Below are 21,791 nucleotides of genomic sequence, written 5' to 3' on the forward strand. Positions count from 1 at the left end.
TTCAATTTAGTAATTATTCTAATAAAAAGTATGGAATGCTTCACGAATTTGCGTGTCATCCTTGTTCAGGGGCCATGCTAATCTTCTCTGTATTGTTCCAATTTTAGTATATGTGCTGCCGAAGTGAGCACTATTTGTAAGAGATGGTATTAATATCTCCTTTTCCATCCTTTACTTCCAACCTATTTGTGTCCCTTTTTTTTTAGAGATGGGGTCTCGCTTTTGTCCAGGCTGGTCTTGAACTCCTCAGCTCAAGCGATCCTTCCACCTTGGCTTCCCAAAGCTTGCATTTTAAAATAAAATTAAGAATTTATAATTATTAATTAAAATATTGGGGAAATAGTAAATAAAATGATATTTTAATAATGAATTTAAATAAAATTGTATATATAATACTACTTTTTAATAGAACAAAATTGAGAAAACATCAAAAGGTTGAAAGCAAAGGTAAAAGCTATTAACAAAAGCAATATATGGGGGAAAAACTATGGGTGTTTTAATTTCTTAAACACGTGATTCCATTTTTAAACTTTTATAAACTGAACTTTGAAAATTTTAAGTAAAATGAAAAATAAAATGCAACTGCCTGTCCTCAAATATTAAAAATAAACTTAAATGGACATAAAATTAAAACTGTAGTATTCCTGTATGCATATACATATTGAGAAGAATATTCAGTGAGACAAGTGTTTGAATCCTGTTAACTATGATAGAAATGGGATGTGTCTAAATGCATGTGTGTGAAGGGGAACTATCAATGTATCTGTATCTACCTGTTTAGCATTTATCTATCATCTATGTATCTGTCTGTTACACATTAATATCTGTCATCCATCTGTGTATCGTGAGTAGAAGACATTTAAAATAATATTTGCTATAGAGCTATTATCCGAAATCACTTTTGAATCACTTACAAAGCTCAGCATGATTTGCCAAAAAATTGAGAGCTTTGCTTGTATTCATAAATGTTGAGGGTAAATGCTTAAATGAACATTTGGTGCAAAGATTTAGCTGACCACGGCTCTTAAATCCATTTGCTTATCACCTTCCCTTGGCATAAGAAAAGAATGGCAACATGAAGCCATATTCAAATATTCTCTTCTTTATCCTTAAAAGCTTTCCCTCTGTATTATGTCTATCCTACCTTATGCAAAAACACCATTTAAAAAAAAGTAGAGGTGATAATAATATTAATAGAACAACTAATTATGTGGATAAAAATATTTTATTAGTAATTGTCACCTACTCTTTATTTTCCAGCACACATCTAAATAACTAATTTCTAAAAAGCACATATATACTGACTTTTTTGAGAAAATAGTAAGCTATATATAAAAATCAGACTAAATAAAAAACTTATTAGATAGTTATATAAATTTAAGAGAAATTTTTGCTTTATATGAAATGGCAGGTGATTGATTTGATACAAAGTCCAGGAGAATAAGATTTAGAAGACACAACAATTTTTCTATTTATCAGCAAGTCACTTGATCTCCTTCAGTTTATTCATTTGTAAAGTTTAATATATAATAATATTAATAATAGCACCTATCACCTGGAGTTGTTATGTGAATAAAATGATATGAGTGGGTACCTGGCTCTCACATTTTAATTTCTTTTTTTCCTGCCCCCTTATGCACTGCTGATAAGAAGTATCTTCTCAAATTTTACATGTAATTTTTTTTCAGGGCCAGTTTTTATTTTGAAATGTGAGTTACTGGCAGAAATTGCCAAGGGTGGTGAATCTGGCATTGAATTGCAAATAATAATTACCTGTTGTCCTTATTAGCTACTGATTTGATCCAAAAGCACTGCAGTATTACAAGTTACTCATTGTCTTTTAATCAATTTTTAAAGATTTTGGTTCCAGCAAAGAGAATAACAAATGTTGATGTAGCTAGCTTTCCAAGGCAATACTTGGTTTTGATTTTGCCAAGTAACCGTTCAGACTAAATTTTCCCCTCACACATGCTTGCACTGGATCAGAAATGTTTTTCCATGCCTCTAATAACAATGAATGGGTTTTTGACAAGCATAAGTTTTTTCTGGATCAGTTTTCTCCTTCTGTGAAATGGCAAAATGCTTGCTATATTATACAAAAGAGAAACTTAGCCCAGCACGAAGGCAATCACTTTGTGCCCTTAATAAAGAAAAGCAATGGTAATTAGAACTAGGACAGGTACCAGAGCCTGTCTGTATTGGTCCAGCTTCTGCTATAGCAAGATATGCACATCTATCCCGTGTAATATTCAATCCATGGAAAGTGGCTTCCTTATTACTGAGAATTACCGTTATAATCAGGATGATGTTTCTAATAATGGGCTTTTGACTATGAAAAGTCAAAAACCAATCCATCAATCAATCCAATAACAACAGCGAAACAAATGTCTGGAGTTTTTTAAATTATGCCTAGCTTTGAAAGAACTCTACTGTGACTGAACAGCTGTGGGTCACCCAATTGATCTGGAATGCATTAAACAAATTCATTTAATTTGGGGGCATCTTAGTGGCTTTCAGGAAAGTGCTAAATGGACATTTATAAAAATGTAATAGAGATCAAAGTCTTCTAAGAAATATACATTATTATTTGTATAAATGGTCCTAGTGTTCTGTTTATATTTCTCTCTCTTTCTGTATATGCATAACAACATTTCTATTTGCACTAGGACAAGGTGCTCTGAGGTATTTTTCCAGTACAGTGGATGGATAGTAACTATGGAGAGTTCTATACATTCATCTCAATGATTAAAATCAATTTGGCATTGTGCTTTCATTAGATGATACATATAAAAATGGCTTTTGAATAAACTTTTTGGTGCCAAGTGTCTTCACAATGTGAGAGATATGAAAATATACTGCAAGAAACTTATTTTATACAAAGTCTTTGCCATTTTTAACTTTTGTCAACTGAACACTTCACAGTCCTTTTGTGTGAGCTTTTTACATTATTTAAAATGTTCTTTTACTAGAAAGTTCATTCAAATAGCTCCTTCTGGAGTCAACTTTAAGGCATTGTTTTGAAATAACACATATTCTCCTTAAAGCATGTCTCTTGTTATCCATACCTACAAAGTAGCATATTATTGTAGTCATAATACTAGCTAAAGGACTATACTAATGTTAAGGTTACCCTTATGATATAATGATACCGTTATTTTCCTTTGTTTAATTTTTTACAATTTTCAAATCTTTTTGAGATATAATTCACATATCATAAATCTCACCCTTTCAAAGTGTACAATTCAGTGGTGAGAGTATATTCACAAGGTTTATATTTGAAATATTCACAAGACTCATATCCAATGTATTCACAGGTGGGTGATACATTCATCAAGTTTGTGGGCATTTCACAAGAAATGATACACATAAACACAGAGTAAAATTGTGATTATGAGAATATAGTATGGTAAGTTAAGCAATAGATTTAAAACAAATGGCTCAATTACTCATATTCATGTGGTGCAGTTTTCATGGTGTCAATATTTCCTCATATTAAATGACAACAGCATTAATAACTCATGGAAGCACGTGTTTACTGAATTTCTACCATGTTTAAGGCACTCTACTAAATATGAATTATTAATAAAATAAATATAAAGCTAGATTATTACTCTCTAGAAGTTTAACACTATGCTAGGAAACAAGATGTAAGTAAATAAAAAGTTAAATAAATTTTTAAATAAATGTTCAAGGCAATAGAAGACAGTCATTTGGTAGTACCAGATTAATTTCCAAATTGATTATACAGAAAAAATACTGTAGTTCAGAGGAGAGAAAAAGTTCTCTCCAAGGATGGCAAAGAAAAGTTCTACAGAAGAGTAATGTATAAGTTTTCCTGAAAACCTAATGTATTTTGAGAGTTGATAAGATACGCTAGGTGGCATGTATAATAATTAAAAGGTGGAACATCACAGGTAAGTTTATGAGAGCATAATATTGAGATCATATCAGAACAGGGCTTGAATACCAGGAAGGGTGATTTTATAACAGATCTTATAAATGGAGGGTATCTACTAAAGGTTTTAAGCAGACAAATGTCATGATAAAAGTGATTTTTATGAAGTATCTCGGGCAGGTGGGAGGGGGTGGAACGGGATGGGTAAATTCCCACCTAACGGGTGTGGTGCATGGTGTCTAGGGGATGGGCACGCTTGTAGCTCTGACTCAGGTGGTACAAAGGTAATATATGTAACCAAAGCATTGGTATCCCCATAATATTCTAAAATTTTTAAAAAGTTATTTTTATGGATGATCACAATATTACAAATGTATTAGAAAGGAGAATGTGAAGGCAGAGAGACCAGATCAGAAGCAATTATGATGCAAGGTATTGTGACTTTTATCTAAGAAAGAACTTAAAAAAAGAGGTCTTGGGAAATAAAAGTGTGGCCTGCAACAGAAGAGAAAGAAGGAATTTGAACTTTGAGAGGCTAGAAGAAATGGGAAGTCAATTGGTGTGATGATTTTATTGGTCATATAGAAATTGCAGTAATAGAGAGATATAGAAATGTGATGTCCTCTAAGAGCATATAAATGCAGGCATGGTAGTGGGACTAGATATAAAGGTTGAAATAGGAATAAACAAGTGGGATTGCCAAAGCCAAGAGATTGGATGAAACCAAAGGTGAAGTCAGAGAGAGAAAGAAAACAATAAGCCTGCACCAAGGACTTAGAAATGCAATAGAAATAAAAAACTAAGACTATTACAGAAGCTAAAAGGTTATGGGGCTTTAAGAAGAAGAGTAGTAGTGGTCATATAGAAAAAGATCGAGTGGCAGAAAAGTCAACAAATTTGGCAATTACATTAGCTTTGATTTAGAAAGTTCATTTGATAACTATTTAAGGAGTGCCTGCTATGTGCCAAGCACTATTCTAGGTAATGAGGATACAGTAGTGAGCTTTCATGGAGCTTAGATTAAGTGAGGAATATCAAAAATAAACAACTAGGAAAATAGATGTATTATATCATTAGATAAAGAATAAGAGACTTAAAATGCACTGTAAGGGGATGGAGGGTGAGAATAGGAGGGGGTTATGGTGTCTTGGTAGAGGAGCAAATAGATACTTCTGAGGAGACTTGGGGGTAAAAACTGTGCATATCTGAAGGAAGAAGGTTGAATTTCAATAGGAGGAATCAAAAGTAATCTATATAGAGAATATTGAAGGATTTATGTTGGAATGAATTATGGTTTTGTGTAGCTTATGTTTCTTAAAGAATAGACTCAGATATACTCTTAATCAGGGGCTAGTAGTGAAAGTAGTCTTAAAGACATTTAATATTAGGAAGAAATTGAAGTTGTGAAAGAATGTGCTAGAATTAGGGCATTGCCTCCATGGGCAATGACCATTAAAACTGCCTGGAAATGTCAAACAGACTATGAAAAATTCTTGACAATAGTGCTACATTTCTGAATCAATCCTCCATAATGGGCTCTAAATATGCGATGTATTTTTATTTTTAATTTTATTTTACACTATTTTAAAATGTGCACACATATAATTTAAAATATCTGTATAAAAATTATCATACACTCGGCTGGGCGCAGTGGCTCATGCCTATAATCCTAGCACTCTGGGAGGCCGAGGTGGGTGGATTGCTCAAGGTCAGGAGTTCAAAACCAGCTTGAGCAAGAGGGAGACCCCATCTCTACTATAAATAGAAATAAATTAATTGGCCAACTAATATATATAGAAAAAATTAGCCGGGCATGGTGGCGCATGCCTGTAGTCCCAGCTACTCGGGAGGCTGAGGCAGAAGGATTGCTTGAGCCCAGAAGTTTGAGGTTGCTGTGAGCTAGGCTGACGCCATGACACTCACTCTAGCCTGGGCACAAAGTGAGACTCTGTCTCAAAAAAAAATAAAAATTATCATACACAATCCTTCTTTTCTCTTTTGCTTGGATCACACATTGCCTATTCTGTCCATATCAAGCTTTCCCCTGTTAAGATAACCAAAATATATATTTCCATATCTTTTGTATTTAGTATTTTTCTAATTTATATAATCATGCAGAACATATTTTTACACATAAACATTATGCACATATTTATATAGGATTGTATTTTAAACTATAACTGATAATTTATTGCACATACTTTTATACATGTGATTTTTATAATCAATGTTACCTGTGTTAATGCCTCCTAGTCAATAGGTAAATCTCAAATTTTAACTCCTCATACATGCCTAGTAGTAAGCATTTCTCATAGAAGCCAAAAAATATAAATGGACTTCTTGATATCTGTAATATTTTAAATACCACTTTTGATCAGTTTTTAGGAAGCAAACACAAGAAATATATTCCTTCCTTTAGAAAACTATCTTGTTATATCAACCTAAGTTTCTGTATAATTCCTTTCATATTTAAGATTCTGGTAGCTTTTAATCATATGTTGATGACTGCAAAAAATAGTTCAATAAGAGAGCTGTGAAAAGATTCATATTTAAGTACCTAGCCTTAGTTGTATAGCTATAAAATAAATGTATAACATTAAAATATATGTTATTAAAATATTATAGAATATAATTATGGTTTTCCTCCTTTTCTCTTAGATATCATACTTTTGTAGGGCAGAGCATGAGAGGAGATGGGCATGAATTGAGAACGAAACTAGAAATAAATTAAAATTCTTTAGCAATGCAAAAATCAATCTTATTGGTCTTATGAGAGGGCATTCTCCTTTATGATCACCAAAAGTCCACAACACAAAACCAGCAATCTCTTGGGAGAGTGTATAAGTTTGGGGAAAATCTAATTATATTTTATTTGCAGAAGGTATCAATATGGCAGTACTTCTCAAACTCAATTCAATCACAAATGTGAAGAACAGATTTTCATTTACATCTAAGCAGAAATGTAGTGGATTAAAATGATTTCAATATAATTTAGTCATCTCTTTGTCAAAATAGGGCATTCATTGAACATAATGACACTCAAGGCCATCTTTCCAATAAATTACCCTATAAAAGTTCCATAAAAATTTTAATATGGTACAGGTTGGGGAATATAGGTAATTAAATGTGTTGTAGAGGTAAAAAGAAGACCCTGGGAAAAGTAAAAGATTGTAATTAAGAGGTGAAAAAATAATTTTGAAATAAATAAATTATTTTAGGAAAATCTTATCAGTATGCTAATCACTTTAGTTCCTTTATCACAGGAAAGAATCTTAAATAGGTGCTTAGGTCAATGATAGTCAACCCCTCAGCATTTTCAGAGGCTAGGAGTTTCATAACAGACAGGCTCTAAACCTTGATTACTTTTCTAATAAGAACATTGTTGCTTGTCAATCTCCAATCTTTTTAATACACTAATGTCAGATGGAAACAAAATCGACTCCTGGATGGCAAGCAAGCTGCACTGGGATTGGGTAAGGCTAGAAACCATCATCTGCAACACAGAGATAAGCAAGGCTGAATTCTCTCTGGCCCTTTGAGACTGTATTATGTGAAATGAAGAATTTACAAGCAGAAACAGTAGCTAAAAATCTCATTATTAATGACTTTTGAGTAGCCATGGTTTCTGGTTTTTCATGAGTCTATCAGACTTAACAATGATGGGAATGCAGGCACAAAAAATTATAGCAAATAAACAGAATCTGGGACTAAAATAGGAAAATGTAACTGTGTCTTGAAAGCATTTGCAATATTGGCTGAAACAGTGAACTGTACAGGGTTTGTTTAAACAAAAGTTATGTAAATCTTTGCTCAGCTGTTTGTTCAAGAAAATAAATGGAAGCAAACAGAGGAAAACAGACCACAGCCTGGAAGAGTTTGTCAAGAATGATAACAGGCATTGAAGCAACAGGATTTAAAATGATAGCCCAGCCTCTGTAAATAATGCAAGCTCTTCAGGATGCACTAGAGACCCAACTCGACAGTCTGATAATTTTAGCTAAAAACCTGCTATTCCCACCACGAGACTCCATAAACTAAAGAAGAAAGCTGAGGGATTTTATACACCCAAAACGCCAACTGTTAGAAGCGTGGGAAACCTGGCACCTTTAAATCTCTGATTTTATCCCTTAGTTGCCCATGACATTGCCTGGGAGATTTTGCAGCACTTAAATTGGGATAAGGAAGACAATTAAAGCATCTCTGTTTTTGTCTAACCATGCTAAAAATAGGAGTGACAGCTCTGTAACAAACATTTTGTGCCGCTATACGCAAACAAAACTCAGTTGACAAAATACAAAGTAAGACGACTAGAAATGAGCTAAAGATACAAAAGCAAGTTAGGCAAAATTCCCATAAACACTGTCCCTTCACTCCTAAATATTACTACCCCCATTGAAACCCACTAACATCAATAAAATAAGACAGTTGAGAAAAATCTTCTTAAAGAGCCAAAACTAATAACCCCATGCATCATTTGGCAAACAGTCTGCAAGAGGCCCTCTTTTCTCATTAACCTTCTGTGGGTTCAGCACCTGACAAGGCATGGGGCTGCTCCCCCAGAGATGGGATTCCATTGACATAGGCCAACTCAAGAAATATTAGCCCGAAGCTGTACATCAGTCATTTGCACAACAACACTGGAGCGAGCGTCATTAGCCTTCAGAAACTGTTTTATTCCAAGTTATAAAGGAGTAGCTACCTGCTTTATATTTGACCTTACTACTCCAAATTAACCGCACATGTATAGGGAAATGAATTTCTCCCTGTCAATCTCTTCATTGCAATCTTGTGACCACAAAACCACAATGGAACTGCGCTAACAGGTTTAAAAGACCAAGTCAGGAAATCCACTTGTCATCTGGTTCTCCAAGGGTACTCGAGAGATGTTAAAGAACTTAAAGGGGTCATGGACATTTCTTCAAAGCTTCAAATAGTTGTTTGGTAATGATGATGAATTATGAGTCATCTGGGCAATATAAGTAGGCAGCACTGGTTTATCTTCCCTTAAGTGGTTCTCAGCTCACTTATGAGTCTGGGGAGAGGAAAGCATTCCTGAAGTTCCAAGTTCTGTGTGTGTGTGTGTGTGTGTGTGTGTGTGTGTGTGTGTGTGTGTCTGTGTAAGTGCATAAGTTTTTAAATTTTGCTTTCATTTATTTGAATATTTACTTATTCATTTATTGCAGAGAAGTAAGAGGAAGTAAAATAAGTTCTCATAGTGAGTGAGAAATGAATAGAAAAGTTTGAAAATCACCGGTAACTACTCTAGTGGTTGAAAAGACAGACACCTTAGCATAATGAATGTATTAGAAACAAGAAAGAAAATATATACAAAAGTGTCAATAGGTTTGTAGGATTATGGCTAACTTTATTTGTTCTGTACACTTTCCTATATTTTTTAAAAATTCTTCAATAACCATTTATTACTTTAATAATAAAAAATGCAAAATGTGGATAATTTATGGCACATCTTTGGAGATTTCATGTTAGAGTCTAGCAGTGGCTAACCAGAAATTGCTTTCAATATTTTTCTTTGTTGTATAAAAAGAAGGAAGGGAGGCAGAGAGGAAGAAGCAAGGGAGGAATAATAGTGCAAATAACTAGCTCCATTCAAGAGCAAATTAAGTTTCTCTCATGGGTACCCACTCAGTAAATGTTAATTGATGATAATTAAGAAAAATGAGTTTTCTTTTTTATGAACACCAAAGCACAATTTCATATTTTCACATTAGCTAAAGGTTAAAGCCAAATTGATACAACTTTGCAGTTAGGTGTTAACTATTTTTCATAGAAGGGGCAATATCCATGGAGAATCTAAACATCTCTTTTACTTGTTAAATGCATCTTTGCCACTATTTTCTATTTTTCCCTATATCACTAATGACACCTGCAATAGTACACATGGCATTTGATTACCATGTCTTCAATGGCTAAATTTTCTTTGCTGAGAAATAGAAAAACACATAAAGGACAAAACAAAAAAGACTTTGAATCACATTCAAAAATTTACAAACATGACTGCTGAGCTCCTTTACAAAAGTGAATTAGCCAAGGCTTTATAACTGCCACGGAACACTGCATAGGCATAAATAAAAACTGGAAAAAAGTAAAACAACGTGAATTAGAATTCTGTCAAGAGTACTAGTGCTAATGTAATCAACATAGCATAAATATGAATCTTGGAAATACCAAAGCTTTGAGGCGATAAACCGATGCTCACTAACATCTTTCTCCTTGGGGTAATTACAAGGATGCCAAGAAACATCCACAGGGAAAAGGATAGTAGATAATTTGGGGAAATTTTTCAGAAACAATTTAGGTCTCTGAACATTGTTTATTTAGTGGTCATCATTCCAAACTTCAAGGGATAGTAATGAACACCAAGCACCATTCAAAAGGCCAAATACAGAGACCATCAGACGCTTTCTAAGTCTTGAGTTGCACAGATATGGGTAACGGCCATTGGGAAAAAGAACAGCAGGGTCAATGGAAACATAGTTGCAGGACTTTATCTAGTTGAATCAAAAGCCATATTTTAAGCATTGAATTTTGAGTGTGAACAAAAATGTAAGTGGGCCTTCAATTTCATATCAGCTATGCTAAAAGACAGTAACTAAAACACTTGATTCCTTAAACTTCAGCAATGTTTCTTGTTCATTACAGTATCATTAGTATCAAATAGAGTTGCAGGCATATAACAGGCCCAAAGCAATAAAATCTGTGTTGAATTAATGAATTAGTGAGTGAGTGAATAAATGAATGTAGAAGTAGATGATAAATTATGAACTTTATCAGAACTGTGATCAACACCAAGAAACAACCATCCTAACTATATCAATGCAGTAATATCATTTATACCAAGAGGAAAGAGAAAAGCAGTATACACTTTCATGAATATTCACCATTTGTAACTTGTAAACTGTAGATCCCACAGTGTGGGTTCACTTTTTTTCAGTTAAGCTTTTTTTTGCTCACATACTGATCCAATTAGAAGAAACTTAGTCAAGTGCTGCTATGAAGAAATGCCAGAGGGGTGAACCCTAAAAATTCTGATGCCTGCATCAGGGAGAATCAACAAGCCACTCTTTATACTGCATCATTTGTGGATTGTGTATAATTTGTGTATTCAGTCTTTGGTCAGTTTTCCCTCTTGGGTCTTACGGTCTTCATCTATAAAATCAGGGTATTGGGTCAGGTGATTGGTAGGTTCTTTGTACACTTAGGTTTACCTTAGGCCAACCTAAATTGCAGAATAGAATCACTAGGGAAGCTTTAAAAAATTCCCATTCCCAGGACTCAAATTAAATCCAAATTTCTCCAGGTGGGAACTAGACATCCTTATTTTCTTTAGAGCTTCTAACATGTAGCTAAGATTGAGAACTTACTTTTTAAAGATTCATTGTTGTCAATTGAGTAACTTACGCATACTTTAATTTTAGAACCATAAAATAATTCACTTTTTTATGCCTAAAGTTACATATTTCTAGGATAAAGATTTGTGATCCTATTTTAAAAGGGCACATGGCTTGTTTTTTTATTGCAACTTAATGCAATGATTAATATTCCAAATTTGCCACCAATTTTTATTATTAATATTACTTAGTATTTTCAGGCATGGATAGCTACATAGTTCAATATTTCTGCCTATTTAAAAGCCATTTCCTAAGGCATATTTTAGTCTGTTGGTAGATGTATATTCTTCCTGCTTTTAATAATGAAAATTTCATTTTAAGCGATAATCCCTAAAAAGGATTTCCTGGCAGAATAGTTTATATCATAAGAGCATATGGGAGTTAAGAATAATTATGCAGAGAGTATCTTTCTCCAAAGAGCTTAAAGCACTTTGTGGAATTCATCTAATTAATGTTCATACTATATCCATGAGAAGGCAGTGGACAGTGAAGCATGGCTGGCTCTGAAGTGAACTCCCATTCCATTCCTCGAGAGGGGGAGATTAAACCCAGCAAATGCAGAGTTTGTATAGTCTACCACTGTTCATCAGTCTGTGACAAAAACTACATTTTATTACATCAAAACAAGAGGAAGAAATTCAGTAAATCAGCTGAGTTACTTTTCTCTCATGATTGAGTACCCAAACACTTACAAACACAAAAAAAATATCACTTCCTATAAAAATTCGAGATGCTCTGGCATTATATAAATACAGACAAAAATTTGATTAAAGTGTGGAGCTCCCTTAGTAGAACAAACAATATTTACACTGGTTTTCATTCACACAATAAATGGTAAGCATTGTCAATATGTTTGGGCATGCTTATATCAACTCAAATGTCACTAAAATATGACTGTGTACTTTAATCCCAGACATCCTGACAGATGAAGTTAATTTTAATATCATTTCAAGAAAAGCACTAATTAAATGTATACCTGTTAACACATTTTGATGGAATAAAAGTGATATAAAGATGATACTACACAATAGTTAAATATCAAAAGGCGGATTTGAAAATGAAAACAAAAACAAAACCTCAGTATTTCTTCCCTATTATAAATCATAGTCTATAGTTGAGCTTTCCCACTGGAATCACATCTTAACCTGACCTGATTTCCTTAACCTGGTCAGATTTCCTTCAGAATAAAATTAATAAAAGAATTCACAGAAGGCTTACAATTTCATTAAAATAGATAAAAAGTTCCAACTTCATAAAAATGACACTGGCAAACTCAAAACCATAAAAGAATACTTATGAATTCTACAATGCATAAACTGTGAAATCTTTCTTATTTTAAAAACAAAAATTTAGCAAATAGCATTATTTGTCTTTCCTCATAGTCATACCATGCTGACAGAAGATAAATATAGTGACAGTAGTTCTCCCTCAAAGACATCTATTTGTACATTTGAAACATGCTCAATTTATCTCCTCACTTTCATCATAGGGAAATAACTGCTGAATATTTTTTGCCTGAGAGAGTTGACTCCGATGATTATCAATACAAATAAAAAATATCAAGTCTATTTAGAGACATATAAGCAAAGACATCAACAACCCAATGATAAAACTCTTTAATGTTCATCTTTTAAGGTTATCCTTTGTACTAATTCTTGACTCTATACTTTCCCATTTAGTTATTCAATAATTTTAATGTTGAATTGCTTGGAATTTATAATGCCATCAAACAACTGGATAACCTCTCAAATGTGTTCCCTTACTTATATCCAACATACATATGAAAATGATAGACTTTTCCATGAAAAATTTATCCTGAATGAACATAATGGCAATGCCATATAATTTTTCTTTCATGTAATTTATACGTATAGCATTGCATAAAAAATAAAACAAAATAATACCATTTGAATATAGTTTTACCCTTTTGAGTTTGGCTAATCTTAGTAATAGAATAGCCATTAGCTTCAATGTAGAAAAAATATAAAATGAAAAGTGTCCAAATTATTTTAAATTAAAAGATTGGTAATTTCTTACATATTGCAGAAGGACTATTACCATGCTGTTAGCTCTACTTTTCTAGAGAAGCCTAGAGACTAATTGGGGTATTTTAAAACAATCCCTTCTGCTAGGAAGGAAAGGACTTTGCAAAGACAAGAGAGTCAATCAGTTAAGAAGTTACTTCCTGAACTCCAGAGCGTGTTCCATATTATACTGTGATAGTGAAGGGGGCAGTGGGTAGAGTGAGTTCTTAATGGATGGTAAGTGGTTCTGAAATAGCTTAAGAATCATATGGGATAAAATTACCATGATGGCTTCATTGGCAACACTGCCTGAAGTGGAAACTCTCTAAACATTTCACTAAGAACTAAGTTCCTTTTCAACTGGTGCATCCCCAGGATATGTTCCTATTAGTTGTAAATTCTTACCATAATCTTATGATTAATCAGTATTCAAAATCCAGAAATGGAGTATTTGTTTCTGAGAAGAAAGTCACAACTTTGAATAAATATGTAGTTTATGAGTTGGAAACTTCTCCATGTGCTGTGACTCCATGTTTACCACAGGGTTAGAATCTCTTTAAACTGTTAAGCAGAGTGTAATTTCCAATTGTGTATCTTGGAAAATTCATGCACAATTAGAAACATATATAACAGTATCTTTTGGATAAACTGGTAAGCTATGAGAGTCAGAGTTGCACAGTACTCTGGACCTGTTATAAAATGCACATTTTAAACGCCTTGGATGCCTTCTATAACAAAAGAACAAAAATTGTTCTGACAACTTAGATGAGTTCTATTTAATCTATGTCTTTATCAGAACAAATAAGAGGTTGAATTGCATGAAATGCTGTTTGATCATTCTGTTAAAATGATCAAATCAAAAACAGTGATTTATCAGGTCCCACCTAAAATTAGACATTTATATGTAAAATAATCATGAGAAAGCCAAAAGAAATCTTCATGATATTACCCTTTAATGTAAATTTTTGCATCTTTTGAATAAAAGTCAATGTTTGTTCCCTTGAAAAGACAACTTTCTCAGGTTTATTTAAAGGATTTATTTTTCTATTATAAGGTTACTTTTATATACAATAACACCACTAACGCTGGTAATATTAAAGCTTTAGCTCTTGGCTAAATTCTTGCTTCATAACATATCATATTATCACATTGTATAGAATCTGTGCTTTCCCATAGGATAGCCTTTAGCTACAGATGGCTATATAACTTGAAATTAATTGAAATTAAATAAATTAAAACTTAAGTTACTCATGCCAACTAAGCACCTTTCAAGTGCTCAATAGTCACATCGTAGTGCATTAATAACATTGTAGAATCTTCTATTAGGTAGGGCTGCTATAGAGACTGCCTACTTGTCTGTTTCTGCCACCAATTTTTCCCTGGACAAGGGACAGTATAGCATAATGGGTCACATACAAACTGGTACACATAAGTGCTCAAAAATATACTGAACCAATGAATAAATCCTGTCATCATTACCGCTGATACTGCCATACATATAATGCTTTTCAGATTAAAAGTGTGATTACATATCACTGGTTGCCAGGGGCTGGGGAGGGGGAAGGGACTGATTGCCACGGGGGTACAAGGACACTTTTTGAGGTGATGAAATATTCTATATCTTCATCATGGTGGTTGTTACAAGACTGTATATGTTTGTCAAAGTCATCAAACTGTACACGTACTAACGGTGAATTTTATTGTATGTAAATTATACCTCAATAAAACAAAAAGGAGTTGAAAGGGGGAAAAAAGAGTGCTTTTATTTGCATTTTAAAATTTGGTCCTTGAGTTTTAGAGTGAACAGACCAGAAGATATTGCTGAAAAATAACAATCAAAAAACATTTCAAAATGTAGGAAGCATCAGGTGTGTCTTGAATGTCAAGCAACTTAGGGGCACAGATTTCTAAAATTGTCATGGGTTAACATACTGCTCAGGGAAGATGCTAGCAGGTCTCACTGGGCAGGCACCCCATTCTCACCCCCACCCCACTGATTCTCTAATCATTTTTGATTTTACCATCTGTTCCTCCTGGCACAACAAAGGTTCAGAAAGAACAGTGACAACTTCAATAACCTTGTCTTTGAAGAAATTTTTGAAATTATTTGAGGTAAAAATCAATTCTGTTGATTTAATCCACTATTTATTGAGTACTTATTCATGAGGCATAAATTTATCACTATACCAGCCTGACATGATTTCACTGATATTATATGAATCTAAAACACAGGCTGGAAAAACATTATGTGTGATCAATTTCCACACTGCACAAAAGTGAAGATTATCATGCACTTACCGTCGTGAGAAATTCTGAGGGTTAATTAGGAATTGAGATCATGATTTTTTGATCACATTTCCTGGAAACCGAACCTTGTGATAAAATATGGCAAGCAATTTGGCATGTGCAGATTTCCATTTGAAAAACCTCCTGCCCACCATGATGGTCAAAGCCTGACCCAGACTGTTAATCTTCAGAGCAGAATGCAAGGCACATCTGTTTGTGTCGTTCTCTTTCTTTAATAAATGCCAGTTGCTGCTGCCACTCTGGTGTCTCTTAATTCAATGTCATTACTTCGTGTTTGTTCTCCACGGCGATGTTTATCACAAAGAGTGCAAAGGGAACAATTTATGCACTGAAGGTATGTCTCTGCTCATAAGAATAAATTATCTTTAGAAGGGTCTGCAAAACAATCCCGTCTACTTTTCTTGGTGAATATTGAGTAAACTATTAAAAGGGCATTGAAGCACTTGAATCTCTTCTCAAGAGAATGGAGATTTTCATGGTCATCCATATTCTAGGGCTGGGAGAAATGCTTATTTTCTCTCACCAAGGTTATAGAAGGTAATATATCATCTTTATATCTAGCAGTGAAAATGCTCACCTTAGTTAAGGTTCTCAGTCTCAAAACTGAAGAAATGTTACAGTTTCTTAAATCTACGATGAAAGTTTATCTTTTTATCTCACATTCCAGTGTATAAGCAGCACAGGTATGTCTGACATCTTAGGATATTTAGAATAAGGATGATAGTTCTGTTTGTTTTTCATGAGTACATGAGCCCTAGTGCTCTAGATCAGGGGTCCCCAACCTATGGTGGGTTCTATAATTATTTTATTAGATATTGCAGTGTAATAATAATAGAAATAAAGTATACCATAAATGTAATGCACCTGAATCACTCTGAAACCCTCCTCCAGCCCCTGGTCCATGGAAAAGTTGTCTTCTATGAAAACAGTGCCTGGTGCCAAAAAGGTTGGGGACCGCTGCTCTAGATAGTAACAGTCCACGTGGTGGACATGATATATCTAAATTTAGTTTGCTCAGGCATCCCCTTACTTTTCATTAACTTATCACTAAAAAAGTTATCTGTCCTATATGTGATTTAATGTTAAGAAGGGATGAAAAAGCAGATATAAAGTACCTAATCACTATGACCATAACAGACAAATAAGTGAGAGCTTTTTGTTGTTGTTGTTTATTTCGGCATATTATGGGGGTACAGATTTTAAGGTTTCAATAAATGCCCTTTCCCCCCCTCCCCCCACAAGTCTGAGTTTCCAGCATGACCATCCCCCAGATGGTGCACATCTCACTCATTATGTATGTATATACCCGACAAAGCAGACAAAAACATACGCTGGGGAGAAGAATCCCTTCTCAATAAATGGTGCTGGGAAAACTGGATAGCCACTTGTAGAAGGCTAAAGCAGGACCCACACCTTTTACCTCTCACAAAAATCAACTCACACTGGATAACAGACTTAAACCTAAGGTATGAAACTATTAGAATTCTAGAGAAAAATGTTGGAAACACTCTCCTAGACATTGGCCTAGGCAAAGAGTTTATGAAGAAGTCCCCAAAGGCAATCACAGCAGCAACAAAAATAAATAAATGGGATATGATCAAACTACAAAGCTTCTGCACAGCCAAAGAAATAGTCATGAAAGTAAACAGACAACCTACAGAATGGGAGAGCTTTTATATTAGTAATATTATTACTAGTATTATAATTTCTTCCCTTATAACTGATTTATTTATTTTACTTTCTCCATGTATATGGCAAGCCACTAAAACGCATTTGACTCTTCTTCATCAATCCTTTCTGGGTCTATAGAAAGTGTTAGACTTTATTGCTACAGAAATTATTTCTTTAGTTTCTTGTGAACCATAGTTTGGAAGGTAAGTCTATTTTTGTAGCTGTTTTCCTCCCTCAGAGCAAAACAGATTTTCAATTTAACTTAGAAAACAGGCACTGTTTTTAATTCCAAAACAAAGTCATGCATAAACAAAAACTCTAACCCCAAGAGGTTGTTGATTTAGCTCTGCTACTATGTATTCTAAACCAGATACCTGAATTTTAAAAAAATGGAGCTCAGTGTCTTTGTCTATTAGGTGAAGCGGTTGAACTATATGACACCTAATGTCTCTGCTATCTCTAAAGCTACTGTTTAGCATTCAGCAATTTACTTGGTGATATAACAAAGTTTTTAAACAATTTTAGCACCCCAGGTAAATATGCCCATAGAGCAAGGATTTGGGCAAAGTATTTTAATGTTATAATGCCTAGTCCTGGAAAATATGGGTTCTTCAAAGCAAAACTTTACCTTGCCTATTCTGGACACAGCTAAAGGATCACGTTTTATTTTTCTTGGTTTCTTTTTCAGACTTATCCCAGGGCTTTTCTTATGATGTAGGTAATAAATAACTGCTGAACAATCCCATTGCTGGGCATCTACCCAAAAGATCCAATGACACTCTACAAAAAAGACACCTGCACTTGAATGTTTATAGCAGCACAATTCATAATTGCAAGGCTGTGGAAACAGCCCAAGTGTCCATCAATCCAAGAATGGATTAATAAAATGTGGTATATGTATACCATGGAGTACTATTCAGCTCTAAGAAACAATGGTGACATAGCACATCTTATATTTTCCTGGTTAGAGCTGGAACCCATACTATTAAGTGAAGTTTCCCAAGAATGGAAAAACAAGCACCACATATACTCACCAGCATATTGGTATTAACTGAACAGCACCTAAGTGCTCACATAGGTACTACAGTAATAGGGTATTGGGCAGCTGGGAGGGGGGAGGGGGGCAGGTATATACATACATAATGAGTGAGATGTGCACCATCTGGGGGATGGTCATGATGGAGACTCAGACTTGTGGGGGGAGGGGGGGACATGGGCATTTATTGAAACCTTAAAATCTGTACCCCCATAATATGCCGAAATAAAAATAAATAAAATAAATAAATAAATAAATAATTGCTGAATGAATAATGATGAATCTTAGATTTGAAGAAACACAGAACTTCGGATTTCCTATCTTGTTTACTGAAAAAAACATTTGACTTAACTAAGGCCTTCTGTGAAGACAACTATATTAAATAAGTTGACCTCATAGTTGCCTGGAATTTGAAGTTTTATGTTCCTGTACTTAGATCAACAGTACTTTCTCACCATTTTTATTTCTTCAGATTTTCCTTTTTCATATAGTTGATAAAATTCCTTCAATCTAAACTGAATCATTAAAAACATATAGAATATTTGGAAAAACTTGTGTTTTACTATGTATGTATAATTAGTATTCTGCATAAAGATATGAACATACTTCTCTTAAAGCCAAATGCAGCTTGGGAGTTAAATATTCTAGATTCAGCCATTCTCTAAGAAAAGTAAGGTAAAAATTCTAGGGTAAGAAAATAATGGCAATGATTTAAATTCTATAGTATTTTTCAGTTTATAAATTTCTTTCTCATTCATTATTTCATATAATTTTGACAATAAAACTGAGATATATATAGGCATGCAATTTTACAGAAAAAAGCTAAATAAACTAAAATTCAGAAAATTAACTTATTTAAGTTCACACACCTAGCTCGTGGCAGATCATATGCTCTGACTTCAAATTCAAAATCCTCTGCATCATACCACAGTTATCCCTCCTTTATATCCAGAAATACAACCTAGAAATACATAAGCTTAAAGTATTTTTGGTTTTATTCCTTAAATAGATGAACTATATATATCAGAGATATTACATGTTGTGAATTAGCAGCATGAAATCATGACAAACCCAATAAGATTCAAACTAAAATAGTTTTATAATAACAGTTTCTCTTTCAATAAATTTCAGGGTGAATAGTTTACCAAATAATGGGTAAAAGCAAACTTTCAGCCAGAAAAAGGAATGTGTTATTTCATCCATGGATATGTGATTTTTAGTGATTTTATACATACATTTTATTTAAGAAGATATGTTACTATCCTGGGATCGAACTAACTTTAAATAATAACTTTAGGAAAATAAATCCCTCTGTCGGGATAAAAATGAATGTGTCCATCAGAGTTTTGTCTTTTTCTTTTCTTTTCCTTTTTAACTTGTGTTGGGCAGTTGACAGTACATGTTTTTGTTGTTTTCTGAACCCAATTTTATTCCTTGTCACATTCCTTTTCTGCCAAACAAATGCAGCAGGGTTCAACAGAAAGAGTGTTCCAAATCTTTAATCATTATGAAAAACACAGTACCTTGACCTTGTATTTTAAAGTTAAATGGAGTGGCATTATAAAAATTAAATTGGTTCTTGCTCATTTCCATAATATCCTCTAAAAAGCCTTGCCTAGCCTAGAGTAGATGTCCTATTTCTTTATCTTTCTTGATGACCTCTCATGCCTGCAAGTCAGCTCGTTTTTCTTTGCTGAAGACTGCACCCCACTGCTGCATACACTCTAAAAGTTCCATTAAAATCTAGGGCATCATCACTCATTCTTATCTGCAGCAGGCTGCTGAACAGTGCCATACCAGCAACTGCATGCAAACTAGTCTCAAAGGACAATATTAGTTATATACATTGTCATCCCGTAAGGAGAAGAATTCTACCTGGATCCTACCTTATCTTGCAGAGCACATCTAGCCTTTCAAACATGGCTCCCAGAGTCAGTGCTATGAAAGAGTCTCTTGCAACAGCAAGCATTACTTAAAAAGCAATTTACCAGCAAGAAATTAGCTTTTTATAGGACACTCTTTATTAAACTTGGTGTGAGATGAGCTAGCATTCTGAATTTCCCCTCGTGCCCACTGAGACCACACAGGCCAAAAGCTGTTTCACTTTAAATACTGTACTATAAAAAAATTATATGTATTTCCTCTCTGGTCTTGATGAATTCTTTCTTGGGATGGATGCATTATTAGGATAGTAAGGATTGAGCGTTGAATAATGGGCTAGGATTTAGCATTGCTCCTGTTGTCCTGAAATGTGAAGAAATGTCGATACAAATTATGCAATGAAATGTTTCCTAACCACTGGGAATTGCCCACTGGTTGGTGACATCAGAGGTGAACTATGAAGATGGGGAAGATAGAGGAAAGAGCTGAGTGTAAAGATTCGAAATAAGGAATATTAGCGCCTTTTATTCTTTATATCAAAAATCATTTTCTAAGCTAATAACAGGCTATTTCTGTGACAATGAATAAAAAAGAAGATAATGATCATGTCAAAGATCATTATTGTGAAACTTTGTGACTAATTTTTCCATTTTACATGATAGCTTGTAATACCATCAATAAATGGCATTAAATAAAATACCCATGTATGTGGTACTCTCAATGATTTTCTACCAAGCATTTTATTCCCTGTCTAATGAAGTAAAGTGAAGCACTTTAATGAAGTAGTGGGTGTGCGAGACTCAGAAACATTCCGAAGATTCTGATTGTCTAAGTCTTCCAATAAACTTCAGCTTTAGATAGCAGGTAGGTGAAGGTAGTTAGAATATCAATGAAAGCACATGAGTCCTGAGTAAGTTCTCTACAGATAATAAGATCAGTTCTGAAAAATCTTAGTGTAAAGACAGCTAGATACCACTCTACCAAATCTATGTAATCATGTCCATTCCTCCTTGTCACCTCCCAACAAATATATATCTGGAATCAACTTATAAGAATTTGTGTCAGGGGCTCTTTTTTCTGAAAGGATTTTATTTCCATGGTTATTTCCTGTAGCTGTCTGGATGGTGTCACTAAGATGAACTTTGATCTAAATGATTTTCCCTCACTTGTTTATTAAGTAGTGTGGAGACAAAAATAATAAAATAAATGTTGGAAAATGAAGAGGTATGTTGCTTCAGTTATAGAATCTATTATACATAAAATAGCCTAAGTCTAAAAATAATAATGAATACAAAACCAAACTGTCAGATTTGTGGTTTTAATCAAGCAAATAAATGTTTTTAGGGCCTTTTGTTTAAAAGACATTCTATAAAAAAGACATCTGCATTAGAATGTTTATAGCAGCACAACTCACAATTGCAAAGATGTAGAAATAACCCAAGTACCCATAAATACATGAGTGGATTAATAAAATGTGGTATATGTATACCATGGAGTAGTACTCAGCCACAAAAACAATGGTGATCTAGCACCTCTTGTATTATCCTGGATAGACCTGGAGCCCATTC

The 21,791-nt window shown here is 33.9% G+C and overlaps 1 protein-coding gene and 1 non-coding gene across 16 annotated transcripts in view; both read right to left on the minus strand.

The window, feature by feature from the left end:
- The window catches only part of DMD (dystrophin), a 2,109,452-nt gene that overhangs the window by 841,508 nt on the left and 1,246,153 nt on the right, over window positions 1–21,791 (minus strand). The gene's annotated exons all lie outside the window — the stretch shown is intronic.
- LOC142866020 (U6 spliceosomal RNA) lies at window positions 25–131 on the minus strand. The gene has a single exon (XR_012916093.1). It is a non-coding gene; the product is annotated as a U6 spliceosomal RNA (small nuclear RNA).

The sequence above is a fragment of the Microcebus murinus genome, chromosome X, assembly GCF_040939455.1.
Source record: "Microcebus murinus isolate Inina chromosome X, M.murinus_Inina_mat1.0, whole genome shotgun sequence".
Taxonomy (NCBI): Eukaryota; Metazoa; Chordata; class Mammalia; order Primates; family Cheirogaleidae; genus Microcebus; species Microcebus murinus.